We start from the raw sequence: 27,608 nt of genomic DNA, 5'->3' as shown, positions 1-27,608 counted from the left end.
TGGGATCTGGAGCTCCTTGCCACATAAATCCCTCTTTCCACTGAAAACAAAGGCTGTGTTTTAATACTTCCTATATCCACAGCCTCTAGTACAGAGTCATTGTTCAATGTATAACACTAAATAAATGAATAAGTGAATGGCTAATCTTAAGTATCCCTTTTCCTTCATCAGACATCCAGCCCTCTGCACTTGGTTGACAAACTTATCACATAAATGTGTTGAGTGGCTTTACATTCTTTTTCCCTGGGGTTGAAGGCCTTCAAGGCCAGACTCCTGAGCATGCAAACAGGACTATTCCTGATGTGGTATCAGCCAGCCTACTCCGGCTCATTCTTCTCCGCTCCTCCACACCTACTTGCATATCTGTCCCAGAGCTTCCTGGCCTGACAGTTCATCTGAACCTTCCACTAAAGGTCCAAAGGCAGCAGGGCATAGCGATGGAGGACTTGGTATCTGGAACTGGACCGCCCAAGCTCAAACGCTGCTTCTACCACATTCTGCCTTTATGATCTTTGTTAATTCCCTTAACTTTTCTGTTTGAATTTCACATCTTTAAGATGTGGCTTATAAGAGTGACTACCTCATGAAGACCTGGGGGTGGATTACATAAATTAATATAGCTAAAACACTTAGCACAATGCCAAGCATATATTAAGTACTAATGAGTATTAGCTATTGTCATTATTATTTACCTTGCAGATGCCCATGTCCCACTCCAGACTTAATGAAGCAGCATCTCCAAGGTGGGACTCAGGTCCAGACATTGTTAAAAAGTTCCTCGGATGATTTGCATGGAAATGACTGGCTTGGCTACCCACGCTGCTTTCTGTTACCTGAACAAGCTGGGCTTCTATGTTCTTTCGCACCCCTCCACCTTTACATTCTTGCCCATGGCACCTCTCCATCCACCCAGTTTATTCTCCCGGGCCTTGCCAGATTCGTAATCTCACGCATAGCTCAGCACTTGGCACCAAGTGAGTTCCCAATAAATGATGAAAAAAAGTGTATGAGTGCATGCTTCATGGGAACTGTAGGAGAAGATTTATACTGTTTTCTTCCCCCTAATCACTATTGAGTGATTGCAGGATACCAGGCACATTTCTAAGCTCTTTGCACATGCTGTCTCATGATGATCACAATGCACATTTTCCAGGCAAAGGTACTGAGGTTCAGAAATATGAGGTCAAATGGGCAGTAAGAGACAAGAGCAGGATTTGAACCCCAAGCCTATGGTCTTAACCTTTCACTGTACTGCCCTCTGGTTATGGAAAGCGTTTTTTCCTCATGAGCTTTGCCAATGGCAGAACTTTGATTTTTCTTGTCTTCTCCTGGGCTGATTGTTCTGGTGGAGCTGCAAATTAGATGAATACTTCTAGGTGTCAACTGGTTGAACTGGCAATTCACATTTTCTAGTTTTTTAGAAATGTCTAACCAGTCCTTTGGTGTTTGTTTTTCTTTTAGTCTCAGATAAGAATCCTCTTGCAGGCTAGCCCAAGTTTATGGCTAAACATCAAGATTATTTGCATTCTTGGTATGGGTGTTGGTAGCCGAGTTCAGCCTGGTCGAGAGTGTAATCCAGGCGATTCAAATTAAAAAAAAAAAAAAATGGAAACGATGGTTGGCCATTTGGTTGGTACCTAAAAAGTTTGCCAACAGAAGTGGTAGTATTTTGTGATAGTGGATTTAAACAGCCAGAATGGTGGAGGCTGAACACTGCTAAGCCCTAGAACCAGTTAAACATACCAGGTAACTTATAGGCTTGTTTTTCTCTGGCTCTCTAATTCTGCAAAGTTTAATGCCTTTGGAACTTTGGATTCCCAGTTGTGTTTTCTTATAGATGAAATGATAAATCTCTCAGATGCATAGAACATTACCCACAACGTTTACTATGCCCCAACACATACTTGTCTAATGAAGTGTGTCGTGTCGGTTTGGAAGCCTCAATTACACAAGGTACTTCCCAGTGGTTACATAAATTAATCTTGGTGTTTTCAGGGCAAGAAATCAGCTGTCTCCTTCTTAGAAAGAAACTTTCTGGATTAGTGATTCCTTTGAGTAGAATTTGGATAGACTAGAGGAACCCAATGGACTGAGTTCAAGAGGAAAGTCCCAAACCCAACACTGTGGAATATCAGCTCAGTCAATAATACGGCAGATAAATATCATGGTGTTGAAAGAAGAGCTGTTAGTTCTGAAATGTGGGGACAAATGTTACTGTCAAGATGCATGTCTGACAAACTGTTCTACGAAGGGTATTTGCTTCATTGGGCAAACAATCTGATCCAGGCCAGCCTAAAAGATATGTTCCAAATGGTTCCATTGTCAGTGGTGATGTGTTATTACGAAATTTTTAAAAATCAAAGTAATACCTGCTTAAAGCTTAGAAAACCAAATAGTGTGAAAATGTTTATGTAAATATATAACTACTATATCATCTATAAATACATACATAGTCTATGTATACGTATAAACTTCGCATATGTATACGAAGATCTGTGTATCTCCCAGTCCCCTCTCCATCCTTCCCTCTCCATTCCCACTCCTCAGAGAATTTTTCTACTCTTTTTGCTTTTTATGTAATATTTCTAAATGTTTTTTATCTATTTGTAATAGAAAATTGATTTATTTCCTCTTATGATAGGCAATATATGTTTCTTATATTTCCCATACCTTCTCTGTTCTCCAATCAAAATCATTGATTACATGTATATTTTGTGCTCATTTTTAATGGTCATTGTTGAATCAATTTATTATCACATTTACTTTCTGTTAAAAAATATTTTTCCTAAAGTTATTAATGGCCTCATTAAAAAGCTTATTACTTAATTTTCTAGGAATCTTTAGTTAAAATTTCCCAGTTGTTCCATCAGCTTTTTGACAAATGTGTCCAAGGAAACCTACTTTTAAAACGTTCTTCATATATCCATAATTAAGTTCTCAAGTCACGATAAACTGTCTTTTTGTCGTTGTCAAGCAAGGGAACTTAATTATCAGTTGAGCCATATCAGAAGCAATTTAAAGGGCCTGCCTTCAACATTTTTTTAAAATTCTAATTATAGTCAATTACTCATACGTGGGTAAATAGAAATGATCTGGTTTATTGTAGTTGGTAAATAACATTCCTAATTTGGTTTTATGGTTTCACGAATATTCAGTACATTTTAATGTGGTAAATATCCTTTGTTTCTGTGTACCTTTGACATCTGGAGTAGCTTCATCAGAAGAAAGCAAATGTTACTTCATGTAAGTTATCATATGAATAGCGAATGAAAGGCCCACTCAAAATGACATTTGTATCTTTCCTTTCTCATTTTCTTTTCACTCATTCTTTCAGCCGAGATTTGAATAATCAGTAATGTGAGATACTTTATTATTGGGAGTAGTTAAAATACTTCAAATTGTTTGCAAGAGACTGTGTTTTTGGAGTTTGCCAGTAGAGGGCCTTATTAAACTGAGTAACATTTCACATACAGATCAGTTGCAACAGTTACCTTGTTGAAGAAGCCAGTTTTTTTTTTTAGGACACCTGATCAATAGCAGTAAAACTATCAAAGTAGTGTTTTCAAGTGCATTGTAATTCTATCTGGAAAAATGAGAAGTCTTAACTTTTCATTTTCATTGTTTTCTTAGGGGGAAATTGGAGAATTCAGATAGATTATTAATAGCCCATCAATCAAACCAGGACTCTGGATGCCAGGAATACAATCTACACATAACATTTCTTTTGGAGTTGGAGCACTGGTCTCTGAGTCTTCTGGGATCTAGTATTGGATGTTGAATATGAGAAAGAAACAAATGATGGTTCTTTTATCCTAGGAACGATTTATACTTGCTTCCCACATTTGAGTGTGCCCCACACTCCACAAAAACAGGTTTTCTGTTTCCTGCACCTGGACCAGAATCTTCTCACTCTATAATATGCCCTTGGTTCAGACCCAGATAGGGAGAATCAAGAGAATCTGTGGGAGCAGAAGAGTACTCTGTGCATTCCCTATCACGCTTATTTTCCATTGAGGGAAGCAGAAGAGCCCTAGGGAAAGGAGCTGAGTTTTCTGAAGTCATTCAGTGGATTAGGGCAGAGCTCTTCTCTGTATACTCACTGGCTGTTTCCAGCTCCTCCCACCAACCGAAATCTCTCCTTCTTGGGAAGGCTCCCTGCTCCCCACCATCCACATTGGGATAGCTCCTGCCCCACCTGCATGGCCCCCCCTCAGGAAGTCTTTCCCTACTTGTTATCCACTCTCATAGCCTCAGGTACTTGTTTCCCATAGCACTTGTCACTAGTGCAATTAGAAGTATGGTCAACGATTTGATTAAGAACATCTTCCCGTCTAAGCTACAGGTTCCAAGAAGGCAAAGCCTTGTCTCTCCTCTTTAATATTGTAACCTTAGCACCCAGAACGGTGGCTGGCAAATGGTAGGTGCGTAGCAAATATTTAGTGAATGGGTGGATATAAACAAGTTTTCTGATTTTTTTTTTTTTTTTAAGTTTTTATTTATTTGACAGAGACACAGCGAGAGAGGGAACACAAGCAGGGGGAGTGGGAGAGGGAGAAGCAGGCTTCCCGCTGAGCAGGGAGCCCAATGTGGGGCTCGATCCCAGGACGCTGGGATCATGACCTGAGCCGAAGGCAGACGCTTAAGGGCTGAGCCACCCAGGCGCCCTAACAAGTTTTCTGATTTTGATTTAGTGCTTTGGCCTCTCCATTTTTATACTTATGAACACATTCCTTTTTATAACTCAACTGATGACATTCAAATCTCATGGCATTCAAATGTCTGTGGACTCAGGCATAAAGGCATGGCATTATTATTAATATTATTATTATTTTTACCTAACTTTGAGTGAGTGCCTGTTTATTTCTTGTCATGTAAATGTAGGTATTCATGGCATTTATCAGATGGGAGCTCGAAAGGTATGAGAATAAAGAAGAGAAGGGACAAGGATTTCTCTTCTCTCATTGATGAGGACAGCAATTAGAAAGAGGAGAATGTCCTGGACTGTGTATTGTGCCTTTCTGTGTTTCCCAGGTTGGTCTGGAGATTTTCTGGATACCTTTTTCCTGAAAGACTGCATCACATACTAGGAAGATCAGGACCTTTGGAGTCCTTTAAGAGAGTAACAGAAACCAATAGACCCAGCTCATGCCTATGTGGCATTTACCCTTAGATCTACCTGGGTTCCAGTTTCTGTTTTGATCTCTATTGACGTGGGGTGAGTTATTTAACTTCAATGAGCACAGTTTCCTTGTCCATAAAATGTAGTAATAGCAATAATGTATTCACCTCATATTAATGAAGTACTTAACAATGTGTCTGGTCCTGTTGTACTTTCTATTAATGCTGTCTCATTTACTCAAGATAACCCTCTGAGATAGATATTAGCATAAATCCCATTTTCTAGATGAGAAAAACAAAGTACTAAGAGGTCAATTTGTTCTAGATTGCCCAGTAAGGCTTTGGACTGGATATTTTGATTCTATGACGTCCTTCTAGTATCATTGTAAGGATTAAATGAGAAGTACCTAGGGTGCCAGCACAAAAATAGACGCACAGTATGTGGTGGCCAGGATCACCATTATTGGCTCTACATCATTGAAGACAAGACATCACGGGCCCTTGTAAGTAGCTGATTGCTAGAGGGAGATGGGAGGGTTGATGATAACACTGTGCATCCGGGTCATAGGGACTTGTTGTTTAATCCCAGCACCAAATGTCAAAAGCCCCACATACTCAGCATTTTGGCACACACCAGTATTCGCAGCCCCAGACAACCACCAGCCCCAGACTGCCCACTCCCAAATCCCTCCTGGCCATGAATGCATTTATTATGTTCTCACCATGTGGACATATTTTTCATCACTCAACACGTTGCATCTGTTTATGTGATGCCCTAGGTTTATCATCTCTGCATTTTGTTTAGCAAAACTGCCAAATCCTATGGTCTTTTGTATGTGTAGAACTGCTTATGTGAAGCATAGTGGAACCAGGTTATGGAGTGGGATGGGTACAAGGAGTGTCCAGCTCCTTTTGGTGAGGTCTTTCTTGGATGCCCGTTTTTTTGCATCCTTAGGGACCAACTTCCCTAGCTCTTCCTGCCCCCACCTCTTTCCCATCTCTCTAACCCACGTTACTTCTCCATCGTTATTTCTCTCAATCTTCCCTCTTTCTCCCTCTCTCCTTCTATTTTCTCCTGTCTTTCACTGTTCTCCTTCTTTAACTTCATTTTTCTCTCCTCCCCCCTCGTATTCCCCAGAAAGGAGAGTAGAGGGGAAGTGAAGATGGTCGGTGTTTTTCAGTGGCCGGGGAGATACAGAAGGGAGTCATTTCAGTTTTCCCACTTCTTCATAACTTCAAAACCCCTAGGGCTCTTTATAATGCTGATCCTGTTTTTTTTTTTTTTTTGTACTTAATAATATGACCATTGAATTTTATTTATTTGTTTTTGGATCATACTTTTTTAAAATTTTATTTTATTATGTTAATCACCATACATTACAGCATTAGTTTTTGACACAGAATGCTGATCCTGTTAAACAAAGGACACATCAGAAGTACAAGCCCAAATAAAGAGAGAAACCAAAGAGGCAGCAGCCTGGTGGGGTGGAGTGTAATTTGGAAGGAAAATTGAACAACCCTGCGTGTAAACCACCACAAGCCAGCTGTAGGATCACGTGGCCCCATCTGCAAAGTGAAGGCGGAGATCAGATCGTCTCAAGGCCATTTCTGGCCCTGTGATCCCGTTATTCCTTAACACACAATGACTGCGGTCTGACTCACCATACAGACAATTATCCAAAGCACTGAGGAGCAGAGCCCCTCCCCCAGGACAGTGGGTGCAAGTCGGGGCTGCGTGCTTGGGGGCTCTTGCCGTGTTTGTGATCCCCAGAAGTTCCTTTCTCCCAAAGTGCCGAAGTGATTCGTCCCTGCACAATGCTGTGTGTCCTCACAACAGATGTTAAAGGATCACCCTTGAAAGGGTGTTTCCCCAAAGCATTTAATTATAACCTCCACAGAAGATTAACAGATGTTATAATTGTCTTTACTCTTTGATTAAATAGTTTCTGCATGAGTGGCTTTCTTAGATTTTCCTTCTCTGTTTTGTGTGATCCTTATTATAAAGAGCAGACATGTGTCTTCAATTTTCTAGAGAGAGTTCTTCAACGGGCTTGGTAAGAGTCTTCCCAGATTCATAATTTCATTCTTTCCTATATCTATCTATCTATCTATCTATCTCTCTCTCTCTCTCTCTCTCTCTCTCTCTCTCTCTAGGAAACCTGGGGCAGGGTGGGCTATACTTGTATAGACTGAACCATTGGTTACAAAGGGTGGCTGAGTGATGGGAATATGAATATTGTTAAGAAGCTGACCTCTCTCCTTATCATTTGTCCGTGGAAGTGACTGATGCCCGTGAATATTCTCTGGGAAAAACAGCAAAGTGGGAAAGGAAAATTCAGCAAACCTTGTGCACCGCCAGGTGCCAAGTGTGCAAATGAGTGTTTGAGCAGAGAGAAAAACAGCATTCATGATGTGAATGTCTGTAGATCTCTCTGGCAATATTTGCTCTGGAAAGATAAGTTATCTGCTGGGAGCCTTATCAACATCAAAAGGGTTATTTTCATGCCATCGTGTAGAACCCAGAATTCCTTCTTTCCATTAGAGACGTGGTTTGTGTGTTACTTATCTTCCCTTCTGTTTAGCCCATCAGGAAGGATGATGCCACTAACCTCATGTGAATAAGAATGCTTCTTTCTCATTGTCTCATTGTCCAAATTAGTATTTCTTCCTTGAGAAAAGAAAATTCTATGGAAGGGGTGCAGACATTAGGTCAATTTATGGGTGATGAAAACAAAAGGAACGGACGTGAGGAATACTGAATCAGTGCTGTTGGAGGGGTCAGCTTACCAATAGTCTCCACCTCTCCATATGGAAACATCTGAAAAGGGCTCATAAATCAGGGTAAAGGTCAGTCCTTAGATCAACTTGAAGGAAAAGAGCAAAATAGAATTTAGCTTCACTGGATGAATTAGTATTAAGACTTTAACAAATGAAGGGGGGGGGAGAAAATACATGGGTTTAATCAAATAGGTCCCATGTAAATTTGATCCTTTTATCTGAAATTGCTAAGGAAGAGGAGGGAAGAAGAGTATTTTCTAAGTATACAATGGACACTGAATATATGTTCTGCTAGAGAATCAAAAGGGAAAGTACCTATCTTTATGGGGTTCACAATGTATTGGAGGAAAGGAGGTAATTGCACATGGGTCATTTTTAAAAAACACTACAAACCAATCAATATGATTACCTCCCAAAGGAATGATCAGAACTTTGCCAAATTCAGAGGTTTTATAAGTAGATGACTAGGATCTTGAACATTCTAAAACCTGTATCTATAAGAAATGGCTACAGAAATTTTATTTATTCAGGTCATTTGGAGGAGGAAAAGGATTTTTAAATCTTTTTTTTTTCAGTATAATATACATCTAGGTAAATGCACCTAAGTATACAGCTTGACAAATTGTTTCAAACTCAATAGGCCTGTATTACCAGCTCTCAGAACAAGAAACAGTAGCATCTTAGAAGCCTTCCTCAAATTCCCTTTCAGTTACACCTCTAAGAAAATTTGCATGCTGACTTCCGGTAGCATAGATGAATTTTGGCTGTTTTTGAACTTTATATGAATGGAATCACACCTTATGTATGGTATTCCTTCATTCAAATTGTATGTGTGATTCATCCATATTACATATCACATTTCAGGCTCATTGCTGTACAGTATTATATTGTGTGACTCTATCCTAATATTTCTTTTCTGCTGTTTGTGGGCATTTGGGTAGTTTCCAGTTTAGGACCATTACAAATGGTGCTGCTATGAATATTCTAGGACATGTCCCTTGGTGAACAAACACACACACACTACTTTCACTACTACTTAAGGATAGAAGTTAAAGAGAAGCAATTGTAACCTAATGTTAGGTAGCACTGTTGATCATTTGAAAATTCACAGAAAGGGTCTGGGACCTTATGAAATAGTTCCTTGTCCCTAGAAGTGCTCAGACCGTAATGGGATGGTCTTCACTGAGGAAGAGCGTGAGGGGGAGGATTCTAAGCCTCTTCCATTTACAGGGTTTGTAAATCTAAACTAATAAGCTCTACGGAAACTGAAAGACAAAAGCGGTCAGTTGTTGCTGTGCACCAGATGGTCAGACTGTGGGAGACAACACAAAAGTAAACAGGAGTGATTACACAGAAAAAGCTGACGCCATGGGTGAGGGTGGAGGCCCTCCAGAAAGGGAGGCAGCTCCGTGGGTCGGAGCAGGAAAGGGTGGGATTGAGTGGGGTCATAAAAAGAGATAATATATTAGCGGACGGAAGAAAGTAGAGAAGTTTGCATGCCACTGCAGGTGTATTTTAAAGTTTCTTTTTTTTAGTAATCTGTACACCCACCATGGGGCTCGAACTCACAACCCTGAGATTGAGAGTCACGTGCTCTTCTGACTGAGCCAGCCAAGTGTCCCCACTGCAGGTATATTTTAGAGTGTGAGTGCCATGTCAGTGGACACAGTGCATTCTACTGAATGCTTAGAACAAATTATGAGCACCAGAAAGCAAAGAAGAGGCTTTGACCAGCCCTGTCAGAGATCACATGATGCCCGTAGGATGCCCTGGGGAAAAGCTGTTCCACAGGGAGGCAGCCAGATGAAACTTACTGGGGTGAAAAGAACAAGGCAACATTTTTGTGGGACCCATTAGATGCTACATGGTGCTTGAACTTCTGTTCCTGCCTTTTTCACATGTTTGATCTATCAGATTTCTAATTTGAGTTTGTTTGCACTTCAGTATTCTTACTTCTGGAACAGCTCATGGTGCCTCTTCATGGTTAATCTCTGTTACAGGTACCCCAGTCACTAGCCTATAGTACCTGCTATTGACCAAGCACCCCACTGAACTCTGTTCCCATCATTGCTGATTCCCCTATGGTATAGGGGCAAGGTGGTGACAAAGAATTATTTGAGATCAGATTTCAGCTATGTCTTATTTTTTTCTACCTTATTTTAATGCTGTCTCATTTCATGATTCCTATGTAAAGACATATTTTTATCATGTCTTATACAAGACTGACTTGTATACAAGTCAGTACTAGAAACTGATCAGAGAGTACTAGGAAATTTGATCATGTCTCCTTTTTACTTCAACTGCCAGGAAGCTCAGAGCCAAATTACATGTTTAATTACGTGTGCTCTGTTGACTCATGTATCTTGTATGTTTGCAGTTTTCCCTCTCTCATCTTTGTACTTCGTCGTAGACAGAATTCTATGACGGATCCCAAGATGATGGCCCCCTGTTACGCATGAACCTGGCATATAATTCCCTCCCTCTCGACTGTGGGCAGAGCCTGAGAATATGATGGATGTCGTTCCAGTGATTAGGTTACATTATATGGCAAAGTGGAGGGATTTTTGCAAATATAATTAAGGTCCTAAACCTTTGCCTTTGAGATAATAAAAAAAGGCGATTTTCTTGGGTGGGCCTGACCTAATCTGGCAAGTCCTTTAAAGAGCACCTCAAGGTCAGAGAACTGAAGTCTCAGAGATTCTCTTGCTGATCTTGAAAAAGCAAGTTGCCATGAGTTCTGCAGATATAAGACTTAAGATGTTCTGCCAACAGCCACATGAGCTCAGAAGAAGACTCCAAGTCTCAGATGAGCACTCAGGCCTGCTGACACCTGGATTTCAGCCTTATGAGACCACAGCAGAGGTCCCAGCTAAGCTGTCCTTAGATTCCTTACCCATGGAAGCTATGCCATAATAAATGTGTATTATTTTAAGCCACTCAATTTGTGGTAATTTGTTACACAGCAATAGAGGACTAATACATACATTTCACTCCTCTCTATTTCAGTTTTATCCTTTATTTATTTTGTATGTGACCTCCTTAATTCCTCTGTGATTTGATTATAATTGGATGGATTAAGGAGTGAATTAAATATGTCCTAGGGCCCCCCACATCCACTTCAGAGTGACTAGGGATGCTGCTGTCTTGTTCATGGCATTAGGGCCCCTCTTTCTTCTATGATTTGGCTTGTGTGTCTACCTCCCCTTTGAATGCCCTCTATCCTCATCTCCTCCTATCTAAACTCCATCCAAAATTAGAGGCTCAGCTTGAGTATCACATTCTTTATAATTCTTGCAGTCTGATTTTTGGAGGATTCCCCCTCCCCCATTTTAAAATCCTTACAGCTGTGGCTTCAAGTCTCAGAGCTCATAGCATCCTAATCACTTTAGGGAAGTTTTAAAATGAAGATTCCCAGCATTCCTTCCCTTTCTGCCTGCTCTAGGAATTTGGGTTCATTATCGAATTTTTGAAAACCATCCCAGGTGGTATCAATGGGCAGCTAGGTTTGGCAAGGGTTGCCCTGTTCTTCTTATACAGCTGAGTCTTAGGACTCTGTACAGAGCATGGTGTGCAATTTATTGCCCGTATTTAAGGCTCTCAGAACTTTAAGCCAAATTTATATATCACCTCAAGCCTGGACAGCGTGTTGTATATTTCTTTATTTAATCTTAACTCTGGTTTTATTATTTTCCTGTTTGTAGTTACCCTTTGGCTTTACTTCCCCAATTATTTATTTTATCATTTTGTTTTTATGTATATTTTTGTAGGTAATTGCAAATCTTCAGGGGGAAGGATGTTGGAAATAAATAAATGAATAAGCAGAAGACCAATGTACTCTTCCCTAATACTTTAATGTACAGGAATCTTGTTTCCCTGGCAACAGCAAAACTTCCTAGACCATGGACTCTGACTTATACTTCCCTCATGCCTTCATCATAGCTTGTACAATGTGAGTATATAGAAACAGTGTTCAAAAAACTCAAGGCTGATGGTTGTACTTATAAGAAAAGGTTCTTGCCCTTCTACAAATGGTTTTTCTTCCTCTATTTTCCCACCCCTCTTTGTCTCCTTCCTTACCCCCTTCTTACATTTTTCGAAGCATTAAAGAATTGCCTTTTGCCCTAGACTCCTGTATTGGAAGCTAGCACAATTCCTGGATAAAGAATTTAGAATAAATGAGAGGACTCTGTGCCTCTCAGAGTGTTTAATCTGCCTGAAATGGCTTTCCACTGAGGTGTTTTTATGTTGTCATTGTAGTTTCCTGGTTCTGTGGGCAGGTACATTCTAGACACAGGGCTGGGGGTGGATCCCTCAATCATCTGGCACTACTCTTTCCCCTTTCAAAGCCCCATTGGATGTGCTGCATTCAGGACGGCAACAATGCCGTTATGTCAAAGCACATTATCTATGATATCACTTGAAATCTTATAGATTAAAAAAATGCTACTCAGGATGCCTGGGTGGCTCAGTTGGTTAAGCATCTGCAGTTGTCTCAGGTCATGGTCCCAGAGTCTTGGGATCAAGTCTCACATCGGGCTCCCTGCTCCATGGGGAGCCTGCTTCTCCCTCTGCCTGCATCTCCTGCTTGTTCACTCTCTCTCTCTCTCTGACAAATAAATAAATAAAATCTTTAAAAAAGTGCTACAGTTCAAGCTGTATTTGGTAAATGAAGCATAAATGAGTGGGATAGCAGGTTTATCATACAGAGTTGAAAATGCTCTAGGGAAGTTCTACAGAGGTAGGCATTGTGGAAAATCTGATAAATTGTACTCATCTTAATATTCCTTTTAGGACTTTACAACTGTTTTAGAAATATATAATCTCTTGGGCAATGATGAGTCCCCTGATGGTTTCTCTCTACTTATCCTATCTGCAAATCTCTTTTTACATAGAGTCTGCTCAGTGGGGTACCTTTTTACCATTGGTTTTCAGTGTATTTGACTATATCAGAAGGTCTGAACTGAGCCAGATGGGTGTGGGAGGCTGTGCTCTGTGCATGTGTATGTGTGTGAGAGAGCAAGAGCACACGTGCCTGTGTAGGGATGTGCATATGTGCAGATGAGCATGTGCGTTTGAGCTTCCCAGCTTCTGTTTCTGCCATCTCAGTTAGATGAAAAAGCAATGTTATTTTATATATCCTCAGATTTCCAAGTTTAAGTAAACTTAGAAGACACTTTTTCAAACTCTTATCAAATAAAATAGTTCCAGGGTATTTAACCTAGTGGCATTCATCTTTTCTACTATAATCAAAAGTACTTTTGCTTAATGAAGAGGTTTTTATGCTATTTTCCTCAGTATCATTGGGTTATTCTTAAGCCATTATAATTTTTTTTTTTTCAAAGATAAGTATGTGGACCACTGAATTCTGACCTCCTCCACTTCCTATGTCTTGTAAGGATACAAAATTTTCCCCTATGACTTCAAAATGTTTCCATTTTGTTTCTTAGGTGCAGTAGATGTACACTTAGTGAGTGCTAATGGAAGCATTATAGGATGTAGATCCCTAGAACTAGCATCTAGCTGTAGTGCTTAGTGTGGTGACCACTGGAGCTAATTGGATGGAGAGACTGTTCTGGAGGTAGCCATGCAACCCATCATACACTACACCATGATGCCCAGCAGTTAAAATGAAAATGTATTATTTTCAGAGACCATACCAGCCTTGCGGGTTCCATCACCACCTTCACTTTCTGCCTTGGCCTCCAGTTTATTGAATCTGTGCTGACCACAGGCAGAAGAAGGTAGAGACCTAAGCATGTTGGTCAGTTTCCTTGATAAAGAAGTCCCATCCTGGGAACCACCTTCCAAATTAAGCAACCCAACTCAGCTCTTTCTGCATCTCCTGCCACATTGACTTCAAACAGGAACAGGCAGAGAGTTTTGCCAAGAGTAGCTTAAGCAATAAGTTTTATATTGTGTAATGGATAATGAAGGAGGTCAGATGAAGAAAAAATTGATTTTAGCCTCCAATTCTCTACACCAGCTGTATTCAATACTTGGTTGCGTGTCTCCCTATTTCCTTTTGGGTGTGACCTTCCTGAGACCCAATCAAGACTGCATGAGCCCTCATTACCCAGATATCCAAGGCAGCTCTGCCTTCCTTTGAACCCGTAATCAGACTTTCAGAACTATTGAGAATTACCCTTACGGTGAAGTCGTCATTCACAGAGCACTGAAAAATGGGGGCATGGGAATTCTGGGTTAATGACATGGGATGACTTGAAAGTGAATTATTCTGTAGGCAGAGGACACTTAAAGCTAGATGTGAATTTGATTCTGAAGGCTGATAGTTACATTTCTTGGAACTTGAAGGCATCATTCTCTGCCTTTCTGAATCTAAACAATAAGCAATCATTGGAGCACAATAGGAAAGAGGGATTTAGATTTATAGAAATTTGGATGGATTCTAAAAAAATGGGGGCCTTAGATATTTATCCTAGAACCCTGTTTATCTGTGAGTGTGAAGAAGTGTGCTTAAGAATGCACAATGGGGCATCATTTGCAATAGTGATAAGTTATTTGCAGTCTATATGCCATCAATAGGGCAAGAGTCAAACAAATAACACTCTATTCACCCTATGGAGCCATCCAGCCATTAAAAGACTAAATAAGAGCTATTTGTACCCTCACATGGAAAGACCTCATTGATATATTATTAAGTAACCCCCCCAAAAAAAAACACAAGTTGTCAAAAATATGTGGAATAAGGTATCTTTATGTTTCAAAACCATATATAATTTAATATGTACATATATGTATGTAAATGTTTAAAAAGTTCTAGAAAGATAAATTTTAATAGTTGTTTTTTTTATTTCTGTTGGGAGGATGTAATTGGGAATGTGTGAAAAGGAAACTTTTACTGTTTTCCACATAGGTTTCTACATAATGTTAACTTTTTACCTTGAGAATATTTTCACACATTATCTTTTAAAAAGACCAGCATATGTATATGTATGTATATGTACATGTATATTTATTTTCATATATTTTAAATAAGGGGATATTCTGAGGGAATATTTCATGAGATCATGAGAAAAGGATTTATTTTTTTCCAGATAAGTAACCTGGGGTAACCAAAGGTAGGATAAAAGAGGAACAGAATCCCAGCTTTTCTCTGGGTTGAGTTACAGTTTCCCGACATGGTAATGTTTAATTTTAGATACAATTCAAAGCTGTTAAGATACAAATCGCCAGGTATTTCCAAGTAGGCGTGAAGTGACAGAAGTTATTTGCAAAGACACTCATTGCTCCAGAGTTTGATTTCATTTTAAGCAAATTGAGCTTGTCTCAGACATTCAGCCCTGGGATGGGGTGACTAGATGAGCCAGGTGTGGTCTGTCTTTGAGGACAAACAGTCATGGGAAAGACAGACATGTCAGCACCTACGAATTATTCAGGAGTCTTTCCTTCAGTGGAAAACTGGATGAAATACTCGCCGAACAAGCAGTGCATGTGAAAAGGAAAAAAAAAAAAAACATCTTTGGGGAGATAAAAAATAGGTTTTCATGAAGAATTATATGGGGTAGATTCTGGGGTCTGGGATGGATGCAGGAGAAATGAAGAGAGGAGAGGGCCGATGACCTGGGAGCACAATGATCATTGAAAGACTAGAGGTTTTGGTGTTGATGAAAAGTTCGTTTCTGGAAGTTAGCAGTGATAATACTGGATTGGAACATAATATGGGATGTGAAGCTTCCAGGGGCTTACACAAAAGGCAATTTTTTTTAAAGATTTTATCTATCTATCTATCTATCTATCTATCTATCTATCTATCTATCTATCATCTGTCTATCTATCTGACAGAGCACAAGCAGGAGGAGTGGCAGGCAGAGGGAGAGGGAGAAGCAGGCTCCCCACAGAGCAGGGAGCCCAATGTGGGGCTTGATCCCAGGACCCTGGGATCATGACCTGAGCCGAAGGCAGACGCTTAACCAGCTGAGCCACCCAGGCACCCCAAAAGGCAATTTTATAGGGCTAATTTTAATAGCTGATGTATTAGGTGCTTTGTTAAGTACTTCCTTTGAGTTACTAAATCCTTACAGCAACCCTATGATGTAAATAGTGTTGTGATCTTACCCATGGTATAGCGGTGGTGTGATTTCCATTTTATAAATAAAGAAAATTGAGACTCAAAGAAGACAATATTATTACATCAGATCCAAATAGCTGCAGAACCCCATTATGCCAATTCTATACTCAGAAGTAGATGGCTTCGAGGTCGTGTCTTACAAGGGATATCTGCTAGTTATAGTTTTCAGAGGTTAAGCATTTTGAGGAGATGATAAGAATGTAACCTATAGCTATCCAAATAGACTGTAGAAATGGTGATAGGATGAAAATCACGGTGTACAAGATGTCCAGGACATCCTGGGAAGGTTGGCTTCACCCGCAGTTGCGGCAGTGAAGCCAAGGAAGGGGAACCCAGAACTAGAGCTGAGCTCCAAACATGACGGCATGTTCCAAGCTTGTTACTCAGAGACAGTATGGGTGGGTGGTAAGACTGGGTTCTGCGGGTGAAAGGGAAGTGGTGGAGGACAGTTAAGAGTATCTATGTGGTCCTAATGTTACCTGGTCATGGGTCTTCACAAAGTTCAGTGACCTTAATGAAGATTTGGAAACTACCTACATGCCTGATAATGAGGGATGGCTACATTTAACACATTATGGTATATCTGGTGAATGAGATGCTGTGCAGTCCTCAAAAGTGACACTGTGGAAGAATAGCTAATGGCATGAAATGACACTCCATAGCTGTAGGTAAAGGATTATATAGCATATTCCCATTTTTGTAAGTGTATTGCCATAGACATTTGTCATGTCTGTGGCTGCTTGTCATCTGATGAACAGCTTTTCTGTTTGGGGACATTCCTGTATTGTGACTACCTCCTCCCCAACATTGAAGCCAGAACTCAAATTTCTAGCCTCTCTTGCAGCTGGGATGCAGGCATAGGACTTTAGCTCCACCAACCAGATGTCCTGGGTGACAGAATTCATCCCTGAAGTGAGTAAAGCGTGCAAACGATCCCTGTGCAGAGCTTTCCATTTTACTGAATGGATGATGGCAGGAGCACTGAGCTTTGTGGGGGTGCAGGGGGAGCTGGGCTTTGGAGGCAGCATAGCTTCCTCATCAGGTCAGCTCTGCAGTGTGGTTTTAGGGATTGTTTCTGGCAGCTGAGCCCTGAGTCGAGTTCCCAGCCCTTCCAAACATTTTGCAAGATACCCAATAGGTTTTTAAAATAATCTCCTTTATTTCTTAAATCGTCAGCATCAGTTATATCACAGTGTTGACACAAGTCTTTAGTTACTGCTCTTTTTCTTGTTTTCTGCAAATACTCCAACAGAAAATTATCAACTACCTGCTACTTGCTGCATAGGAAGCCAGATACTAAAGGGAAGGATTCTTGTGATGCTATCTTTACCTCCAGTGCACATATTAAGCACACAGCCAGGAATGTTTCTTTGAGTAATTTTGGCAAGGATTTTTCTCAGGGATGCATGAGGATATCAAGAATTTGAAGGACCATGATATAATTAGCACACATTGCATTAAGTTTCATTTTTTTATTATAACCAGCTTTGAATGACTATGTATTACTAAATTAGACTATGTTTTTCCTGTGGATGTTGCTCTCATCATTTGTTCTCATTTACATAATTCCCTATTTCAGTTAAATCCTCTTCTCCTTTTGAAACAGCAACTTGATTGTTAAGTTTACTAGATTATTACTGCTTCTTTTTAATTAAAAGTTATAGCAAAGTAAAGAAGACTACAAGAAAAAATTGTGAACTTTATGTTCAGGATATTTTTCAGCAGTTTTTTAGTGAGTATCTGAAAAAGGTAAACATTTTTGTTTTAGTAAGTCTGAAGAGTTTCTAGATTGTTCTCATTGTTGGGTTATATTTTAGCTCACTTTGGCATTCTAGGTCCACAGTTGCTCGCTGTGAACACTTTGAAGACATTATTTTCTTGTGCTCAGGCATTTTTGATGACTGGAAATCTGCTGGCAGTCTAGCTAACTAATAGGCTTTTTTTTTTTTTTTTAATTGAAGTGTAGTTGACACACAGTGTTGCACCAGTTTTAGGTGTACAACACAGTGATTTGACAAGTTATACATTATGCTGTTCTCACAAGTGTAGCCACCATCTGTCACCATACAACACTCTTCTAGTACCATTGACTCTATTCCCTATGCTGTGCCTTTTGATCCCTGTTACTCATTCTGTTACTGGGAGCCTATACCTTTCACTTGACTTCACCCATTTTACCCATTCCTCCGTCCATGTTTGTCCTCTGTATTTATGGATCTATTTCTGCTTTTTTGTTTGTTCATTTGTTTTGTTTTGTAGATTTCACATATAAGTGAAATCATACAGTTATTTGTCTTTTTCTGTCTGGCTTATTTCACTTAGCCTAATACCCTCTAGGTCCGTTAATGTTACCACAAGTGGCAAGATCTCATTCTTTTTTATGGCTAATAATCCATCGTATATCTATACCACATCTTCTGTACCCATTCACCGTCAGTGGACACTTGGGTTGCTTCCATACCTTGGTTACTGTAAATAATACTGCTGTAAACATAGGGGTGCATATCTTTATTCTTTGGGTAAATACCCAGCAGTGGAGTCACTGAATTGTGTTGTATTTCTATTTTTATTATTTTATTTTATTATTTAAATAAAAGACTGTTTTTAATTAAAATATAATTAGTATATTCATTTCAGGTGTGCAATGTGATTCAACAATTTTATACATCACTCAGTGCTCACCATGATATGTGTGGTCACCATCTGTCACCAAACAACGTTATTACAGTCTTATTGATTATATTCTCTAAGCTGTACTTTTCATCTCTGGGACTTATTTATTTATTTATTTATTTATGATAGGGCGGGGTGGGGAGGGAGAGGGAGAGAGAGGATCTTAAGCAGACTCCCCACTGAGCATGGAGCCTGATGCAGGGCCCAAGATCATGACCCTGAGATCATGACCTGAGCCAAAATCAAGAGTCGGATGCTTAAGTGACTGAGCCACCCAGGGACCCCAAGTAGCTTATTTATTGTATAATTGCAAGTTTGTACCTCTTAATCCCCTTTATCTATTTCACCCGTCTCCCTACTCACTGCCCCTGGCTTTCAGGTGTATGTCATTTTAAAAACATCTCTAGGAACTCTTAGGATTTTCTCTTTGCTGGATGCTCTATAGCTTTAATATTATACATGTTGATATATATTTATTTGTATTTATAGTATACTTTCAATCATAACACATGTTCTTCAGTGTTGAAAATGTTTTAGCCATTATTTCTTAGGCTATTTCTTCTATGTTATTCTCTCTATGTTCCCCTTTTTGGAATTTCTTAGATGCATTTTAGCACTTTCCATTGTTATTTCTTACCTTCAATTATTTCTCTGTGCTTCATTCCAGGTGAATTCGTCAGTACAATTTTTTAATTCATTAATTTTCTCTTCATTGTCTTGTCTAAACTTTATCTTGGTAATGGCATTTTATTTCAGACCATGATTTTTCTTGTTTAGATTTATAATAGGTTTTCTTTGTTTCTTATATGTGTATTCTTGTATTACAAATTCTCATTCTTTTTATGAATGCTTTTCCAATTTTATGTTTGGTCTTTACTCATTCTTTTTTCCAGCCTTATTGAGATATACTTGACAAAAAAAATGGTATATATTTAAGGTGTACAGTGTGATATATACATATATATGGTGAAATTAATATCACAGTCAAGCTAATTAACATATACACCACCTCAAATAGTTACGATTTTGTGTGTGTGTCTGTGCAGAGAACAATTAAGAACGACTCTCTTAACAAACTTCACAATACAGTATTATTAACTTACAGTCACCATGCTATGCATTAGATCATCAGAATTTATCCATGCAACATAACTGAATGTTTGTACCCTTTGACCAATGTGTCCCCACTTCCCCACTCTGCAGACCCTGGATATCACCATTCTACTCTCTGTTTTTATGAATTTGACTTTTTTTAGATTCCACAGACAAGTGAGATAATGCAGTATTTATCTTTCTGAGTTGGCTTATTTCATGTTCATCTTGTTGCAGATGGCAGGGGTTTCTTAATTTTTAAGGCTGGATAATTTTATGGGGTGCGTGTGTGTGTGTGTGTGTTTTAAACAACTTAGGCTGTTTCCATATCTTGGCTATTGTGAATACTACTTAAATAAACATGGGAATACAGAGATCTCTTTAATATAGTGATTTTGTTTTCTTTAGCTATATACTCAGAAGTGGGATTGATGGATTGTATGGTTTTTCTATTTTTAAGTTTTTGAGGAACCTCTGTACTATTTTCCATAATGGCTGCACCAATTTACATTCCCACCAATGGTGCACAAGGGTTCCTTTTCCTTCACGTCCTTGCCAGCACTTGTTATCTTTTGTCTTTTTGATAATATCCGTTCTAACAGGTGTGAGGTGATATCTCATTGTAGTTTTGATTTGTATTTCCTTGATGATAGTGATGTCCAGCACCTTTTCATGTACCTGTTTGTCATATTTGTATGTCTTGTTCTGATGTCAGTCTTAGTTTTTTTTCATTGTTTTTCTTTGTCAATGAATTCCCTTTATTTTATTTTATTTTTTTTAAAGATTTTATTTATTTATTTGACAGAGAGAGAGATAGTGAGAGCAGGAACACAAGCAGGGGGAGTGGGAGAGGGAGAAGCAGGCTTCCTGCAGAGCAAGGAGCCCAATGCGGGGCTCGATCCCAGGACCCCGGCATCATGACCTGAGCCAAAGGCAGACGCTTAATGACTGAGCCACCCAGGCGCCCCCTTTATTTTATTTTATTTATTTTTATTTTGGCTCTCTTCTTAGTATTCGTGTTCATGGGCTTTAAGTTTTCCGTTTTATCTCGAATGAAGATTTTCCCGCCTTCTTTCTGCACACTCCTCTCCATCTAGAGGATTTGTGGATACTTCCTACAGGGCTTACCAGACACCCAGTCCATAACCAGGTCTTATATGAGTGACTTGGTCTATCTATCCTGTAATATAAAATTGGGTACATCTCAGATGAAGCTGAGTTAGCAAATGACTTGATTCAAGCCCCATCTTTGGGACTTTCCTTCTCTTATGCAGATCAGCATCCGGTATAAACCGTAGCCTCAGGCAGCAAATAGTTTTTACCAACGTTTCAGGATTGAGGGATCCTTTTTCCTGACTCTATTTTCATAAGGAGAGCTTGCTGCCTTTGTCTTCAAACATTTATAGATTTTAATACCTAATACATATTAGGTATCAAAATCTTTCCCATTTTTATGTGCCTCTAAGGGCCGGAACTCAGTAAACCCAGGACTTCAGTACCCTCTTCCTTCTCTGAGCTCAGGTTCTGGTTCATAGAGTTGTTTATCTTGTTTGTATAGTCCAGAGAACTGATCTGTGCCAGTTATATATCTTTTTCAACTATTACTTAATGGGAAGTTCTTACTTTGAGGTCCATCTATCCATGGCTGGGCTGCAGAATAACCATGAATCCTTAAAATTGTGCACAAAAATGCACATATTGTAAATGTTTGTATTTTTCCAGGGTGTTGGGTATTTAACGTCCTCTGATCCTCAAAGTTTTCAAGAGCTACTGAGCTAATGTGACTCTATTTGAATACATGTTGTATTTGTCAGGAAAAGCCCTAGTAGTCAGAACATATTTTATTCCTCTTATATTCCATATAATTACACTTTATACCTTCAACAACATTAGCATAAATTTAAAAGGCAACGTACAGTGGCAGCTTTGGAAAGGTTTGAATAGTAAAACTGAAATTCAGCTTCATAGTACCTTTTTTTTATCCTTTCGGCAAAGGAAATGCTTCCTTTAATGGAAAAAAATGCAAATATTTAATCAAAACAACAAGCTTGAAATGATAAGGGTATTTATTTATGTTTTGGTCTCTTAACAACTGTTTTTCTGAAGTCATGGGAGTTAAATGCAGTTTGCTTGTTAGGAGGCATGAATGCATTTTCAGCAAATGTAGGCTACTGAGACAAGGTTAGTGTTGTGCATTCAGTAAGTGTTCAGTGGGTGCTAGGAAAGGATGGTGGAAGTCTACTGCAATTTATTCTAAGTGATTTAATTGACTAGGCTCAGTGTCCAGCTTACTTTTAATTCAAGCGTACTGTATACAGCTCTTATGAGTCTTGTCATGACTTAATAAAATGAAATTTAAAAATAAAACTGTGAAACAGAAATATATTACTTAGAAGTAAAATAAAAAGGAGTACATCGTTTAAAGGAAAACACCAAAAAGTTGGAATGAATGAAATATGACCTAGTTGTTTCTCTTGAAACTTGCAACAGATACAATGCAATAAACAATCTAAAACTGTAATTAAGAAAGTAATCCCACTTATAATAGTAACCAAAAGAATATAAAACCTGGGAATAAATATAACAAATGAAGTATAAGAGTTGTATACCAAAAAATTATAAAACATTGTTGAAAGGAATTTTAAAAAGATCTAAATAAATAGAAAGAGTTCTCACTTTCATGGATCAGAAGACATAGCATTGTTAGTATGGTAATACTCCCCAAATTGATTTACAGACTCCATGCAATCCCTATCAAAGTCTCAGCTGACTTTTTGCAGAAATTTATAAACTGATGCTAAAATTCACATGGAAATACAAGGTATATTTATATGAAAAACAGCCAAAACCATTTTGGAAATGAAGACTGAAGTTAGAAGACTCACACACCCAATTTCAAAGCCTACGACAAAGCTATAGTGATCCAGACTGTGTGGTACACAGAGGGCTATACATGGGCATCAAATGACTAAAACTGAGGGTGTAGAAATAAACCTCCATACTTATGGTCAATTGGGTTTTGACAAGGGTGCCAAGACAAATTCCATGGGGAGAAAAATAGCCTTTTCAATAAATAGTACTAAGAAAACTGGATATTCGTGTGTAAAAGAATGAATTTGGATCCCTACCCCACACCATAAAAAATATTAAAATAAATCCTAGACATGACTGTATGAGCTAAAATTACAAACTCCTATAGTACAAGTAAATCCTCATTACTTTGGAGGAGGCAGTGGTTTCTTTAGCTATGACACCAAAAGCTTTAGCAACAACAACAAAAAATTGATGGCTTGGACTTTAGTAAAATTAAAAATATCTGTGTGTCAAAGTACATTATCATGAAAGTGAAAAGGTAACACAAAGAATGGGAGGAAATAATTGTAAATGGTATATTTGGCAAGGAATTTGTAATCAAAATAAAAAATTCTTACAACTTAACAATGAAAAGATAAATCAGCCAATTAAAAAATGGGCAAGGTTTGAGTAGATATTTCTCCAAAGAAGATCTACAAATGGCCAATGAGCACATGAAAAGATGCTCAACATTATCAGTCAATAGGGAAATCAAAATCAAAATCACAATGAGATAGCACTTCATAACCCACTAGAGTGGCTATAATAATAATTCAAAAAATGGCCAGAAACAAATGCTGACAAAGGTGTGGAGAAATTGGAACTCTAATACATTGCTGGTGAGAATATCTAATGTTGCAGCTACTTTGGAAAACAGTTTGGCAGTTTTTCAAAATGCTAAACCAAGAGTTTCAATTTGACCCAGCAATTCCACTTTGAGGTATATACCCAAGAGAAATGAAAACATACGTCCACACGAAAAATTGTACATGGATGTTTGCAGCAAAATTCAGAAACAATCCAAATGTCCAATAACTAAAAAATGGATAAATAAAATATAGTAATCCATATAATGGTATATTTTTCAACCATAAAAAGAAAGAAAGTATTGATATGTGCTAAGGCATGGATATTCTTAAAAACTTAAGGGAAAGAAGTCATAAATACCACTCGTTATGGTTCCATTTAGAAGAAATGTCCAGAATAAGCAAATCTGTGGAGACAGAATATAGATTTAGTGGTTGCCTGTAGCTAGGTGGTGGGTGGTAGGTCTGGGGAGTTGGGCGGGGGACCTGGGGGGGGAGGACGACTACTGTGTGAGGGTTTTGTTTTTACTTTTTTTAGTGTGTTGAAGTTATTCTGAAATTAGATGGTGGTGATGGGTGTACAACTCTGAATTCACTAAAAGCCACTGAACAGTACACCTTAAATGTGTCAATATTATGATGTGTGAATTATATCTCAATAAAGCTTTAAATAGATGTAAGAAATTTAAAACCAAAGGTTTCAATCCTTTTAAATTGTTTTCTAGAACAAAATATTTTAGGGCCAGAAAGGGCCTTAGAGATCACTGAGTTAATTTCCCTTTATATGTGAAAGGAGGAAACTGAAGAAGAGAGAAATAATTTGTCTGAAGATAGATAGATAGTTATTAACAGAATCAGATATCCAAATCTTATATTTTAATTTCTAAAATGTAACAAGACTTGCTAAACCCCACAGAAACCATCTACACAGCAAAACATGAGGTGTAAATATGGCCATAATTCAGGTAATTTGATCAGTGTGACCTATCAAAATATCCACATATGATCTTAACAACTTTTGTTTTTTTCTGGATGAGACGGGCATACTAAAACTATCAAGGAAGCAAAAACATAAAGACAACCAAGAAATTACAGAAGTATGTACTCACATACCTCAGAGAATTTACTAAATTAAATATATAAAATTGTCTTTGAAGGAAAGGCTTTTTAATCTCTGTGCTATAATGGTATACACGAATATCTAAAAGTTATTTAGTAAACCAAGTATTATTTTAATTTTGAAGTAAGGAGAAAAAAACCTTTGTGCTTTCCAAACTTATTCTGTAACTTATGATAATTGCTTTCACATTTTGACTTCACATAAAAGGAATATAAATTATCTTTGAAAAGAAAGTTTGGATTTCCTCCATTGCATAGGCAGGTGATAGAAAATTAACCGCCCCCCCCCCCCATTGCTGTTCTTAGTTTTTTTGTGTTAATGTTTAAGACTGAGTCTTCTTGGAGTTTTATATTAATTCAAAATTTTAAAAATCGTCAAATTTTAGAGGAGATGGGAGGCTTATGAGGACTCACGTAGTGAACGTTTGCAAATTTGTAGTTAATAAGCTGCATACTTCTGAAAGATGAATTTTTGGGGCTGTGAAATATATTTTTACAATCTGAGCAATCTTTAAAAATTTAGAGATTTTACACAAATATCTGAATTTCTGGCTTCTCTTAAAAATTGAGGGACTTGGGGGCGCCCGGATGGCCCATTGGTTAAGCATCTGACTCTTGGTTTCAGCTCAGGTTGTGATCTCGGGGTCATGATATCAAGCCCTGTGTCAAGCTCTGCACTCAATGCTGAGTCTGCTTCAGATTCTCTCTCTCTCTCCCTGCCCCTCCTTGCTGTCTCTCTCTCTGTCTAAAATAAATAAATAAAATCTTAAAAAAAATGAGGGGTTGAATAAAATAAACTTTCATTCCTGCACAGTAGTTTTGGCTTCAGTTGAGTTCCAGCTGCCGGTATTGGGCAGAATGTGAGCTTCCAGGTGGACACAGTTACCCCAGGGCCAGCTTCCCTCATTTGCATCACCTTCTTGACTTACTAGCCCTTTGGGTTTGCATCACTGTCTTTGGGTTTGCATCATTTTTTCCTCTCCCCTCCCCATAAGGCACCTCATTGAATGAGTGTGCACTTAGTGAAATAATTTCAGAACTCACTGGCCCTAGGGCCAGCTTCCATTGGTCTAGAGTCACAAGCCTTGTTGATTACATAAGAAAGTCAAGTTGAATTCCCCAAAAGAGGAAATTGAGAAATCTGAAAGTGTTTCAAAGAATCTTCAGATAGAAACATTCTCAACAGAGATGGAATTCCGCTCTTGAGACCAAAAAACTTAGAAATCACAATGGTTCGTGGCCCTCTCCAGGGCAATGGTACTAAAATAGATACACAGTGTATCTGTGGTATTAAAATTTCATGGGGAGAAGTAATTAGGAAAAAAAATTAAAGGGTGCTGAAGGGAGGTGGTACAAAATAAAAGAAAAAGGTGAGGAAACAGTGAAATAGAGGGAGAAGTCAGTCCTCAGAAAGACTAGTGCCCAGGCCAATGTTTTCTTGTGAGCTGTGGCTCCTTCATATGCAAAGGACTTCAAATAAATGTATAAAGAAAATAGTAATTCAGTCAAAATAGAGATACTGCCTTCAATCCAGCCACACAGGAGGCCACCCAATCCAACTGCAAAAACTTACCCAGCATTTCTTTTAATCCCCAGCTTTGTAGAGATATAATTGACCTATAACATTGTGTAAGTTTAAGAGGTACAGTGTGATGATTTTTACCTGTATACATTATGAAATAATTACCGTAACGGGGTTAGTTAATGCCTTCATCACATCCTATAATTACCATTTTTTTGTGTGTGTCTGTGGTAAGAACGTTTGCTATTCACTCTCTAGCAACTTTCAAGTGTACGTTATTATTAACTATAATTACTGTGCTATACGTTAGATCCCCAGAATTTATTGATCTTATAACTGGAGGTTTGTACCCTTTGATCAACATCTCCCCATTTCCCCCCACCCCCTTGCCCTTGGCAACCACCTTTACACTCTGTGTTTCTAGGAGTTCAGCTTTTTATTTCTTGTCTCATTGCTGTAGCTAGGACTTCAGTACTATGTTGAATAAAAGTGATGAGAGTGGACATCCTTGTCTTATTTCTGATCTTAGAGGAAAAGTCCTCAGTTTTTCACCATCGAGTACAATGCTAGCTATGGGTATTTCATATATGGCATTTACTATGTTGAAGTGTGTTCCCTTTAAACCCACTTTGTTGAGAGTTTTTATCATGAATGGATGTTGTATTTTGTCAAATGCTTTTTTTTTTTTTTTTACATCTATTGAGATGATCATATGGTTTTTATACTTTATCTTGTTAATGTGATTGTATCACACTGATTAATTTGTGAATATTGAACCACTTTTATATCCCTGGAATAAATCCTAGTTGATTGTGGTAAATGATTTTTTGAATGTATTGTTGAATTCCATTTGCTTATATTATGTTGAGGATTTTTGCATTTTTGTTCATTAGAGACATGACTTGTAGGTTTGGTTATTTGTACTGTCTTCGGTTTTGATATCAAGGTAATGCTGGCCTCGTGGAATAAATTTGGAAGCTTTCCTTCCTCTTCTATTTTTTGAATAGTTTGAGAAGACTAAGTATTAGGTCTTCTTTAAGTGTTTGTGGTACAGTTCGCTCGTGAAGCTATGCAGTACTGGACTTTTGTTTATTGGAAGTTTTTTTTTGATTATTATTACTGATTCAATTTTGTTACTATTAATTGGTCTATTCAAGTTTTCTTCCAGACTCAGTTTTGGAAGATTATATGTTTCTAGGAATTTATCCATTTCTTCTAGGGTGTTCAATTTGTTGGTATATAATTTTTCATAATATTCTCTTATAATCCTTTGTATTTCTCTGGTAATTGGTTGTTGTTTCTCCTCCTTTGTTTTTAGTTTTTCATTTTATTTATTCGAGTCCTTTTTCTTGATGACTCTGGCTAAAATTTTATCCATTTTGTTTATCTTTTCAAAGAACCAGATCTTGGTTTCACTGATCTTTTCTCCTTCTCCTCCTCCTTCTTCTTCTTGTCTTCGTCGTCGTCTTCGTTTGTTTCATTTCTTTCTGCTCTAATCTTTATTATTTCCTTCCATCTACTACTTTTGGGTTTTATTTGTTCTTTTTTCCCCCCTAGC

General features: G+C 38.3%; 1 protein-coding gene across 4 annotated transcripts in view; it reads left to right on the top strand.

Annotated features, from left to right (window-relative positions):
- NCKAP5 (NCK associated protein 5) overlaps positions 1–27,608 on the top strand; it is a 973,576-nt gene that overhangs the window by 97,448 nt on the left and 848,520 nt on the right. Inside the window, exon 2 of one of the 4 annotated variants that reach the window (XM_078070694.1) lies at positions 11,664–11,845. The exons of the other annotated variants lie outside the window; for them this stretch is intronic. The gene's annotated coding sequence lies outside the window, so the exon portion shown is untranslated. The remainder of the gene's footprint in view (positions 1–11,663; positions 11,846–27,608) is intronic. 4 annotated transcript variants of the gene reach the window in all.

The sequence above is a fragment of the Halichoerus grypus genome, chromosome 4, assembly GCF_964656455.1.
Source record: "Halichoerus grypus chromosome 4, mHalGry1.hap1.1, whole genome shotgun sequence".
NCBI classification, from domain to species: domain Eukaryota; kingdom Metazoa; phylum Chordata; class Mammalia; order Carnivora; family Phocidae; genus Halichoerus; species Halichoerus grypus.
The sequence above is the reverse complement of the archived record's forward strand: the minus strand, read 5'-3'. Positions and strand labels throughout refer to the sequence as shown.